Source organism: Schistocerca piceifrons, chromosome 11 (genome assembly GCF_021461385.2).
Source record: "Schistocerca piceifrons isolate TAMUIC-IGC-003096 chromosome 11, iqSchPice1.1, whole genome shotgun sequence".
NCBI lineage: Eukaryota > Metazoa > Arthropoda > Insecta > Orthoptera > Acrididae > Schistocerca > Schistocerca piceifrons.
This window is the reverse complement of record NC_060148.1, coordinates 151953464-151966468: the sequence shown is the minus strand read 5'-3', so window position 1 is coordinate 151966468 and position 13005 is coordinate 151953464. Positions and strand designations below refer to the sequence as shown.

At 37.4% G+C, this 13005-nt stretch overlaps 1 non-coding gene across 1 annotated transcript; it reads right to left on the bottom strand.

Moving 5' to 3' along the window:
* Window positions 1-12338: 12338 nt before the first annotated feature.
* Window positions 12339-12412, bottom strand: Trnas-cga. The gene has a single exon. It is a non-coding gene; the product is annotated as a tRNA-Ser (tRNA).
* Between the last annotated feature and the right edge of the window lie 593 nt (window positions 12413-13005).

The window sequence follows — 13005 nt, the reverse complement described above, 5'->3', positions numbered from 1 at the left end:
GTAAAGAAGTTTGGTGAAACTATGTGGCTTGAGTATTTAAATACTGCCAACGAGGTAAGTGCTTTTGTATATAGCTTTATTTTGTGATTTAGAAAAAATAATTTCTGTATTTCTGCATAGTGGCCAGACATTAATGTCACTAGCATTGCTCAGAAGAGAAGGTTGTTACATATTTTGCTACTACACCTTCTTTATTTGTGAATTATTTTCAACATTCTACAAGTACTGCTAGGACATTTGTGCATATGGTATTGAACAATGATGTAGTTGTTAATCCTTGTAAAGTTTGGCGGTATTATTCATCCTTGGTGCATAGTGAACTACATTGCAAGATCTGATTTAGGTGTGCAGTTTATAATTAAAAGGGTAACATGAAACTTTTCTCAAACAAGTGAAAACATTGGTCTGGACTAGGAGTTCATTCCAGGTACCTGTCTGGTATGGACAGATCTTCTCCAATTGTACCATATAAGTAGGGCCTTAGATTGATTCAAAATGTCAGCTTACTACAAAGACCTATCCATTCATTTCCAACAAATGCCTGAATTGGAAATGCACTGTTTACAAAACATGATTCTGGTTCAGGTCTGCACTCTTTAGTAACTAGTAGCAAATATTTGTATCAGTATACACTTAGCATCAAATGCTGTCTCTAGGCTATCTGCTTAGGTCATTAGCAAGTACTCTAACATTTTATTAGAGTTTAACATAAATTGTGTATGTTGGCCTCTTTGCTCATGGACCACTGAACCCAGTAAAAGGAAAATATAAGGATCTTCTTAATCCATGATTTTTATTTGCCTTGTGCATCGTATTGCAGGTTTATCAAATTGTTAATGGGTGTGGTGTAAAGTCATGCACCAATTTTTACTTAATTTTGAGGTTGTATAATTGCTATTATGGACTATGAAAAATACATGGAAGTCACAGGTTGTGAGCTGACTACTTTCTGTAACTGTCCATTCCAATTTATACATCATTCTTAATCAAGATTTGGATTAACATGTCATACATAGGTATGGACTCATCTATCTTATCCGTAAAACAATTTATATGACTGGATGCTAGCTTTTACAAGGATGGTCAGTAATCACTTAGTAGTGAACACACTGTAAAATGAGCAACACGTTCTAGTGAAAAGTATGAACATTTAAACTTAAGGTCTTTGTGTACCTAGGGGATAAAAACATAGTGGTGCTGGCAAGCACAAAGAGTTCTTCTCGTGTGTAATCATAAAATTTGTCATTTTGTTGTACTTTGAAGCAAAATATTTGTGAAATGTAATGAATAATAAAAAAACAAAAATACAAAACATGTGTAGTGGTTCCTCATCCTTGTTACATGCCTCTGCAGAGTGAAATTTCAGATTCAACAATAACATTATTTAACTAGAAAAAACTCATTGCAAATTATCTTAAAATAAAGTACTTATTAAACAATCTAAAATTTTCAAAATCAGTTGCCAGAGACTGCAGCAAAGTTCCTTTTCATGATATTGTTACATTCCATCCTGGATTTTCCATTGTTTGATAAATGTTTGAAAATTATGTATTGATAGAGACAGGAAAATTGCGTGTCAACAATGAAACAAAAACGTAACATGAAATCTTTGATTTTGTAGTAACATAATGCAAAATGACGTAACTAACATAAGTATAAAAAGACAACTGGGAAACCTGATGCTTCTGTGACCTAATGCACAAATAATAAATCATTTACAATAAACAACAAAGGGTGATCCCTCTGATTGTATGACAACAACAGCAAGGTAATCAAGTTCAGTTAAATTTAATGAACAAATTCTAAAAATAACTTAAAACAATATCAAATGAACAAATAAGCACAATAATAAAAGACTGTTGTTTGAAACAGTAACACAAATAAACAGTTTACAAGACAGATACCAAATAATAATACAGGGTGTACATAAAGTCTGGGAACACTTTCATAATTGAAAGTTTTCTTTTTATAAACATTTGATATGTGAACCATGAGTGACCCGGCAGAAGTCAATATGGTAATCAAATTCTTGCCATACCTGTCCCAGCATGACATCGTCGACTGTGGCAGTCGCTTCTCGTATTCTCTCCTGGTGCTTTGCTACATCACATGGTAGAGGCGGTACATAAACCAGATGTGTACTCACAGAAAAATATCACACGGACCGAGATCTGGTGATTGGGGAGGCCATTTCATAAAATAGCTGTCCTCTTCTGTAGCACAGCCGATCCATTGATGCGGCAGCTCCGCGCTCAGGTACCCATGAACTTCACGATGAAATTGGGGTGGAATTTATTGTGCCAGTGGTAAATAGCCTTCCTTGTTGGTAGCTTCTTACTGTACTTGGTTCTAAAGATCTTTGAACAGCGGTAGCCCACCTGTTTTCATCGAACTCCGACAGACAGAAAGCTCGCTTTGCACCTGAACTGGCCATGTTTGCGACTAGCACTGACTATCAGCAAAATTACCAAACTATGCTGTGGCCGTATACATGGAAAAAAAAAGAAAAAAGAAGTCTGGGTTTTTCTTCAAAGTAACATGTGTATGATATCTGTACAATGTTTGGTTCTAATGCTATAAATAATTGAAAGTGTTTGCAGGCTTTATGTACACCATGTAGTTTAATTAAAGAAAACAATCCTAGGTGAAATTACAAGATGGCTGGTCGAGCGGTTCTAGGAGCTATAGTCTGGAACTACGCGACCGCTATGGTCGCAGGTTCAAATCCTGCCTTGGGCATGGATGTTTGAGATGTCCTTAGGTTAGTTAGGTTTAAGTAGTTCTAAATTCTAGGGGACTGATGACCTCAGAAGTTAAATCCCATAGTGCTCAGAGCAATTTTGAAATTACAAGATGACAGTTTGTGGCAGCAGAAAAATAAATCTTATTAACTTTGAGGTATTGTTTATCCACATATTGACTTGATCAGTAAATGGTAGATATTATTGTTTTTATGGTCGCCTATGATGTGAAGTAATTGTAATTTGGACCTGCTGATCAGATCCGAATAAATGTGCTTCTGCCCTTCTTAGTGGACTTCATTTCCTTTGCAGTGTCTTAAGTGCTAGAAGGTGAGAGAGAGATGGAATCTGTGACCAAGAAAATTAAAGCTCCTTTATACATTGAAGATAGCTCCCCTAAGATATATTTAACACAATCATATTACAATTGTTTGAGTTATAGATGTCTTGTCTCATTAGACTGCACAACAAAAATACATTTTGACAAAGCAAAATGTCAGATTGAGAAATAATATCAGAATGACAGTTTAAACACACATTTGTTTTTGCTCATATATTGTCTCTATGGTTATTGTGAGCACCATTCTTTAATGGTTGCAACGCATCTCAAAGTTTGACTTCTAAGAACTAATGGCCCACACCAGGTGGAGACACTGAGCTTGTCATCCCATCTTGCAGATATGCTGCACCCATATACCCCGTATTACCTGCAAATATTAATAAACCACTTCTCCCACAATTCACTCTGTGAAACTTAAGTATTTTTTTAAATGAAATATCTCAATCATATTTCATATATTAGGACAGAGAGTGTAACTCATCATTTTCCCTAAAATGATGTGTTATATCTCAACTTTTCCACTCAGCCTCACACAATGTGTTGGAAATTGCCATGAAACATGATAAGCTGGAGTGGCTGTGTGTGTTCTGCTACATAACTTCGGGTGTGAAACAGCAGTATAAGGTCATGCTGAGTATCACAATAGCGAGCAGTGTGGAAGTCACTACTGGGCCTGTTATGTTAAATAAAATATTGGGCTGGTGGAATCCATAATACATGTGGCAGCTCTATCTAGTGACTTGTTGCTGCTCCTGTGTCGTCAACTATTTTAAGGACTAGAACAGTTCATTGTTGCTAGTATCTGGAAAAAGTGATGAGACAGGATGTGTACTGAGAGATAAGCTAATTTTTGGAATGGATGACAGGAATGGTTCGATAGCGACATTTCAAATTTCTTTCATTTGTGCTGAGAACAGAAATTCATGTCCCAGAGTATTGCAACAGGATGCTTTGAATAGAAGTCTACTACTATTCAGTGTTACTTGGTACTTGTGGAGAGTGAAATTCCGATTAGAAAACACAAGTGAAACCAAAACGACATAGGGGTTGGCATATATCTAGTTGATTCTTATGAAGTGGAACCAACGTTTGGTTAATTCAACTATCAATCTGGGACCATTCAAGTTTGTTGTGTAAGAGACAAACTGTCTTCAGTATGTTCCAAGAAGAAATGGAATCTACATAAGGTGCTGAATTGTGCCACTCAAGTGTAAAACTACACTGTATCATCAATGTCTACTTGGAGGCCAGGTGTGTGGAGCAGTGCTGGATTGTGCTTCTTGGGCTGTGGTTTAACAATAGGTGTTTTGGTTCACAGAGGGGGGATGTTATTTCTGCAGACCTTTCCTAACAACACGTTAGTCTTATCCATGATACTGGCTTTTACAATCTGCACTTGTGTGGTAATGCAGATTTCCTAATTTCATAAATTTTAATGTAACTTTGCCACACCAGACAACCTAGACAATTATGTAGTGACAATGTTTCTTTGTAGTGAAATAATGCAAACATGTGACAAAACCATTTAGTTGCAGATGCAGGTAATGAAATATAGAAGAATAAATAAGAGTGAAACGAGGCTGAAGAGGCCACAAGGCGAAAACACAGAGCAGAATCATCAGTCTCCCACTTAAGATAAAAATTGTTTTTAATCCCTAGACTGTAAATTGATGGGGTAACAGAAAGTAAATTATAACAAAATCTGTTCTAAACATTTCTGAGATTTTCTGGATCCACTACAGTAGATGCTATATATCTTTATACTTGGTCAACCGATCAAACTGAGCTATAATCTTCTGATCTGTAATTCAATGTTGACAGGCAATGTAAAATACAATATCTATAATGGTCTAGTGCAAGGTCATGTAAATTTCTTAGTTCTGCCCAATTTCATGGCAGTTTGTCATAACATCCCATGATCTCCTAATGGGTATATCAGCATCCTAGCAACTATGGAGCTGTCTCCATGTTCAGCTGCATTGTTCTGCTGAATTCTCTTCAAAATAAATGTTAATCTTTTAGCCAGGTACTTCACTTTGCTGAAATTCATTTCAGGTAACAGCTTATAAGTCTTGAAACATGAATGGATTTTGTGGTGATAAACAACCTCAAAGGGAATCGACACTGTGGTTTCATGTATTCTGGTGTTGTATGACGAAATCACATATGGTAATAGACAATCCCAGTCTGAGGGGAAGCTAATCATGTTATAAGATAAGATTCTAGGTACTGTTTTATGAATGTGTTCAACCCTACCATTACTCTTAGAATGAAATGATGTAGATCTGTACTTCTTTATTTTAAATAGTCAAGATAACTGTATGATAAGATTGGCCATAACGTTTGTCCCTCAGTCTGCTATAATGGCCTCTGGACTTCTAGATTGTAGTGCAAAATAAGTTACCAGTGCTCTCACAACCATCTCAGCGGCCATGTCTCCAGTGGGTCACACAATAAGATGGTGAGAGAAATGGTCACCGACAGATAAAATTTATGTTTTTACTGTTAAGGCAAATGGTCCTGCAATATAGAGTGCTAAGACTTTGAAAGGTCCAGCTACCTCAAATATAGTTTGAAGAGGTACATTTGGTTTTTGTTCTTGCACTCTCTGCAAAAAGACAATTTTGAACTTAATATCCTAATTTATTTATTTTCGTTTTATTTTGACCACCAATAATGGCCTGCCCTGTGTACCTGCGTGGCACTTTCCCCATTACGATGTGTCTGTATACACTCATGACTTTGTCGCAGTATATACTTACCAGTAGTCTCGGGATTCTTGTGCCTTCTTTAATTCCTCAGTAAGCACATCATCTACTTGCAGGATCTTAATTTTTGTGCTCAAGGCACCTGGATTCTGACTTAACTTTCCAGGCTTAAGTCTGGTTATGTAGTCATATTCACAGAGTTTTAAGGCCAATCCAACAAGTCCACTGCTGGGATCCTTTAAACTCATAAGACACTGTAAAGCAACACGATCTGCAATTACTGTGAACTGTCATGCCTATAGGTAACACTGACAGTAATGGGTGCCAAAAACAAGAATCAGAAGTTCATTTTGTGTGGTGGTGTAATTTTGCACAGCTGCTACAGCTGACGTGATGTATAACCAATTGGTTTTTCTTCACCATTTTGTATCTGACTCAAAATACGACCAGCTGAGACATTGCTAGCATCACACAACAAGATTAAAGGTAGAGCAAAATGCCAATAACCCAAGACAGGTGCACTTGTTAAGAATGTCTTTCAGTTTTAACATTGTCCAGACAGGAGCAACTCCCTTCGTTAGTAATTTTGCAAGCCATTTTGTGGTGACCGGATAGTTCTCCACAAAACGGCGATAGTGGTTTATTAACCTGAGAAATCAGTTGCAATTCTTTAATGTTCCTCGATGCTGGAAAATCATTCACTGCATTTTTTAATTGTGGTTCTGGTCTTAACCATCTGCTAAAATTATATGGCCCTGATAGTGCAATCATGATAGTGCAAAATCGCAGTTTTTTAATTTCAAATTTAGATTAGCATCACTAACATTGGTTAGTATGTTTTATAGTTACTTTGCATGTTCTCTCACTGAATTTGAAAAGACAACTGTGTTATCCAGGTATACTAGTCACATGGTTGGCGTTAAACCTCCTTAAAGTAAATCAGCAAAATGTTAAAATGTTGTGGAGGGGGAGAGGCGGGTGTTTGGGGGGGGGGGGAAGGGCTTTCTTTGATATTCATAATGCCCACAGGGTACAACTAAAGCTGTCTTTTTCTCCATCTTTAATAGCTACATGAATCTGATAGGAGCTGGAGCATGGTGAAGAATTTCCATTTGACAAGATGATTGAAAATACCATCAATCCTTGCAAAAAATGCTGCAAGCTTTTCCTCTGTAACTGGTTTTGTTGGGGACTACCACTGTAACGAGTGTACATAAACAAGGTGTATACAACGCGGGACAACCGGGTTTTTTTAGAATTCCAGGTATTTTTCATTGTTTTCAGTTAATTTTTTGTAATTTTGACTGGTAAGAACCGATACTCTAACAAAAGATATTACTGTACCCCACTACTGCAGAATAATACTTCAACAATAAAAGATAAACGAGAGAAAAAGAACGAAAATTACTTAAATTGCAAAGGAAATGCGCCATATACGACGACAACACACAGTGCTCGTGCAAGTGTCTGCCAAATGCAAAATGTGTCAAAGGCTTTAGGAAGACTATGCAATGCTTCATAGCAACAAATTGCCTCCGATGAGCGTGAAGTCACAACTGTTTACATTAGATTCATTTTAGCAGTTACGAGCCGGCTCATGCGTATGCGCAGTTGAGTTGCTTTTGAGTAGTAGATTGTCCTGATTCTGGCTACAGGAATGTGGATTGGCTGTGCAAGCAGTCGCATCAAGCAGCTAGATGTTACTGGGAAAAGGGGGCGCCAAATTCATATTCTTGAGGAAAAAAACTTGTATCACAAAGTGCCTAGCATGCAGCGCATGTTTGTCTATTGATTATTCATATGATTTTGAAATGCATCCCTATTGGATTTTGAACATTTTTGAACATATTTTAAGTTGATTTCTGACTGAATCATAAGTTGATTTTTGAATGAATGCATATTGTATGTGATGTCTCATCGCATCTAGAAATAAACTTCCCGTGGATGGGACAGGGCTATACGAGCTGAGTGGACTAAAGCCAAATGGATGAATGCCAATTGCTGTCTGATTATGTGGTTGATTGGGTTTGTGAATGATCAGTGTTGTTATAATTACTAGCGAAATCCATAGATTCAGACTACCAGAGTGCAAATAAACAACTGTCAGGAATAACAGGTGAGAAAGATTATGTATTATCTTCTCTGTGTATCCAAGGAAATGAAATTTTGACAGAAAATTTTGGGCCATATCGCTACACTAGTAAGGACCAGTAGCACAGTTCTCGTCTAGCAGCCGCTTAAGTTCTATTCTGGAAGTAACGTGGAAAACGTGTTGCACAAAAACGTAAAATGCCTAACCGTAAAATAATTGCAGGCTAACCTAACCTGTGATTCTGGCAGGGTTAGTGAAGTTAATCAGCGAACAAATTTTGACAATGGCACGAATAGCTACAGAATTGGTGGTGGCAAGATTGTTTGTGGAACGAGGAAGGAGAAGAAACGGGGACAAATTATGGGAGAATAAAACGATCCAAATTTATATAAAAAATTCGTAATACTACTTTTTGGTCTCATGCTTGAGAAACTGGTGCATATGAATGAAAGTGAAACTATTTCCTAACATTAAGTTTTTTTGTTTGTGGTAGGCCTAATAGGCATTTGATATTGGTACTTCATGAATTATATTCTGTAGTGTTATAAAAATGGCCATTGGTGCCAAAACAGTCTTGTTTATTTGGTGTGTGTTACAAAACTGCTGACATATTAGAAAGGCCTATTTTGTTTTATCTAGCAGACAGCGACAAAATAGATGTAATCAGATCGAGAAACCATGCCAGTCTTGGGTATTATTTCTGTTAACAGGTTTTTCAGTATTAGATAATGACATTTTTATTTTTCATGTAGCAAAACGTTTCACGAACTTTGATGAGGTAATACCATAGATCCTTTCCCAGAAAGGAAAGCACACCATGTAAAGCTGTAGTGAGATTAGAGAGGAAAAAAAATGCTAGGAGCTAAGGATTGAAGAAATGCATAATTTCTTGATTATCTCTTGTCTTTATTGATTTTATGTATCCTATATTTAATTTTATGTCACACAAAATGGCAAGTTATTAGCCAATAGGCAATAAAGAGTTCAGATTTTCTGAAGAGTTCTTGTTCTGATTACAAAAAATCCCATCTGCTATTAATTGTGAGGATTTGTTTTTTGAAAAGGGGCAGGCTGTCAAACTGGTTGACTGGGAACAGGCGAGGCCCCACAGGACATTTCAATTTCCACTGTCCTGAATATAGTTTCATGGCATCCATTACAAAATATACACGTTTCAATTCCACAGAGCGAAATACAGTAATATGCATTAGAAGAATGATTTATCAAGAGGCGTGGCACTGCACTTTGGCGTACTTAAGACCAAATAATATGTCTTACATTTCCTCAAACACACATGTTTTATGTTTCAGACTTTTCAGAAAGATGTGTGCTACAAGATGAACATATTTTTGAAAATTCGATTTTTTTTAGTATTGATCCGGTCCGCATATGTCGTAGATCTGGGGCTGATGCGCAGAGCAGTCAGAGTAGAGTTGTAGTGGGTAGTCTCCACGTGATCCGTGTCTACATTTAGTGATTTTGCTGTTTCCCCTTCATGTAATCTCACGTCAAATCAAAACAAAATGGATGTCTGTGGCCGGGAGCTATCAAGTGACTTAAAATACATTCACATAATTATGGAAGGCTAAAATATGGCGTTAGCTTCAGATTTTATTTTATTTCTACCTTTATGACAGTCAAGCATTAATTGCCTTGTGGAACAATGAAGTTATTTTTGTCTTTTTGCTAAAGAAATGTGGCTTTTATTAACCTTTTCTGCAGTGGCAGTCAATGTATTTGAAACGAAATGTTTAATTCCACATTGCTGGCCAGTTTCAACTGTTCACTGCATTTCACGTGCATGGCTTTTTTTTCCCCCTAGCACATATGGCATTATGCCATAATCAAGAACCAAATATGATATAATACAATACTGGTGCTCCAAGAAAATTTACATCGCGAAAACCACACTGAAAAGCTTAATATCAAGTTGAGGTCTACTTCATTGGGAATCTGGACATAAGAGTGTGAACTTTAAATGTGCATATTTTAATATGGTTCACGAAATTCTGATGCTCATGGAGTATCTTCTAATGTCTTGTATCTTTTATGACATAATGTATGATCTTTCAGTGTTTAACATGTACGCACATACGGGCTTCCTATGTTACGATAGCTGTGTCGCCTGTTATTTGCGCTGTCTGGCAACTGCTGAAACAAACCTATTTCTGACAGGTCGCGGGAAAATATTGTGACTAGTGGTTTGAAAAGCATTACTTTCAAAGTAAATGTCCTTCTACGTAAGTTGAACTATGTGCAAGACTGTGCCATGAATTTATTAAATTAAAGAGTGTTTGACTCATTTAAAATCAACTCTTTGATGATGAGTCATTTAGAAGAATTTTGTACCCTGAAGATCAGACATTTATCTCATTATTGAAAATTTTACTGGCACATTTGTGTGATGTATCTCGAAGTGCAACACACACAAAAAAGATCAAAATTATATGCGAAAGCATAGCTTCTCTTGCAGCATATTAACCTTAGAGACCAATATTATATGTGACAGCTTTGCTTTTCTTGTAGCAACACCATATATATTACTTTAAACTATTAACTTTCCTTGTTTGTGTGTTTGTGCTACTTAACAGTGATGTTGCTGCTGGCTCACTACATCACGTGTCCTATGCTCTGAATATCGGCTGTCATCGGCTGGCGAGATCACGTGACATGAGCTATGACTGGCTTACAAAAGCGCATCGCAATCTCGATTTCAATGATTTGGAAAGTAACATGTGGTGTTTGGTGGAATTCCAATGTATACTTTTGTAATACGAAAATACGCAGCATGCGTGTTGCTACACATGAAAGATATTTTTAAATCTTGTCTTTTTCCCTGAGTTTCGTTTTCTAAGTGCCAGGATATTCTATGCCCATGTATAAAACCATAACCATTCAAAGGATTGATAAGGGAAAATATACTGTCACTTAACACGGAGAAAGCTTGTTTTCACCTGGGAGAAAGTGTATTTTTATCCATGAAAAATCTGGGAATTTTTTTCCTTGTCCGCGTATACACCCTGATAAAAGTGCAGGAACACTTTCAGTCATTTATTGCACAAGAACAAAACATTGTACAGATATCATATGTATGTCATTTTGAAGAGAAACCCTGAAAGTTCTTTTCTCATGTGTACCGTGCAACGGTTCTTTCGCGTTCTTGTCAATACGGTACCAGAACGTTTAAGTTCTACCACTGTAAAGATGGAAGATCCGTGATTAGGAATGTCAGAACTGTGTAGTAAGTAGTGACAGGCACACTCCAAACCATCGACTCTCGGAGAGTGATTTTAACCGTGTTCAACCTAATGGTAAATTATCGAACTACTTTTCTGCGAATCATACAGTTTGTGGGAAAAGCAGTGAGAATAATTACTTTTGGAAACCTTTTATCAGACAAATCCTGTTATAACAATAAACTGTCTCGCTTAATAAAACGGCCGCCAGCCCAAATCGGGCACAGTGTCCACACAAAAAGATGAAGTCAATTTTCGACACTGAATAAATAACTACTTTCACTTACTATGTAACTGAAACACAACCACTTAATTTCCATTTACTTGGGTAACTTGGCAGTAAGTACTATTAATCCCACTTTCTGTTACTTATGGAATTTATCACTATACTTCAGTAATTATTTAAAGAAGACACACACATGTTTCAACAAGGATACAAAAAAATATTACACTTATAGCTATTATTCATATGACCAAAACTATTATTTAACATGACTAGGTTTCATTTCTTTAGGACTTTTATTTGTTAACATGCAACTAACACCAATATTTGTCTGGCTTTCTTTGACATGGAGAAGCAACATGAACAAATACTGTTCAGATTGTTGCAGTTAAACAATTATGTTATCTTACTTTCAAAAATGCTATTGAAAACTTATCCTCATGGTCACGCAAGCGGGAGTTCTTAAACTGATATGTGCAAACTTTAGTATTTAATAATGATTTTCAGAATTTATTACCAAACCAATACTATTGCCAGTAATTTACTATTATTCAAGCTTCAATAAATATCAGAATACTCAAAATAAATTCGTTTAGGTAAGGACCCTACTGAGGTAAATGAAACTTCCAGAATGAGATTTTCACTCTGCAGTGGAGTGTGCGCTGAGATGAAACTTCCTGGCAGATTAAAACTGTGTGCACCGGGTGAGACTCGAGCTCGGGACCTTTGCCTTTCGCGGGCAAGTGCTCTACCATCTGAGCTACCAAAGCACGACTCACGCCTGGCCCCCACAGCTTTACTTCTGCCAGTATATCGTCTCCTACCTTCCAAACTTTACAGAAGCTCTTCTGTGTACCTTGCAGAACTAGCACTCCTGAAAGAAAGGATACTGCTGAGACATGGCTTAGCCACAGCCTGGGGGATGTTTCCAGAATGAGATTTTCACTCTGCAGCAGAGTGTATGCTGATATGAAACTTCCTGGCAGATTAAAACTGTGTGCACTGACCGAGACTCGAACTCGGGACCTTTGCCTTTCGCGGGCAAGTGCTCTACCAACTGAGCTACCAAAGCACGACTCACCCCCGGCCCCCACAGCTTTACTTCTCCCAGTATCTGCACACAGTTTTAATCTGCCAGGAAGTTTCATATCAGTGCACACTCCGCTGCAGAGTGAAAATCTCATTCTGGAAACATCCCCCAGGCTGTGGCTAAGCCATGTCTCCGCAGTATTCTTTCTTTCATGAGGTCTAGTTCTGCAAGGTTCGCAGAAGAGCTTCTGTAAAGTTCGGAAGGTAGGAGACAAGATACTGGCAGAAGTAAAGCTGTGGGGGCCGGGTGTGAGTCGTGCTTCGGTAGCTCAGATGGTAGAGCACTTGCCCGCATAAGGCAAAGGTCCCGAGTTCGAGTCTCAGTCGGTGCACACAGTTTTAATCTTCCAGGAAGTTTCGTAAAGGAAATTGGAAAATTATGGTTAAACACAAAGGTACATTTAACACTTATATTCAACTGATTGAAGAAGGATGGTTCATACTGTGATACACTTCTAAATAAAGTACTTTGCCTGTTACTGATGTCGAAGGTGGCATGAGGCGGTGCTGCATAATAACATTGCACAGGTACGGCTCTCGATGTACATAGCTCTATCTTCCTTTTGGTGGAGACGA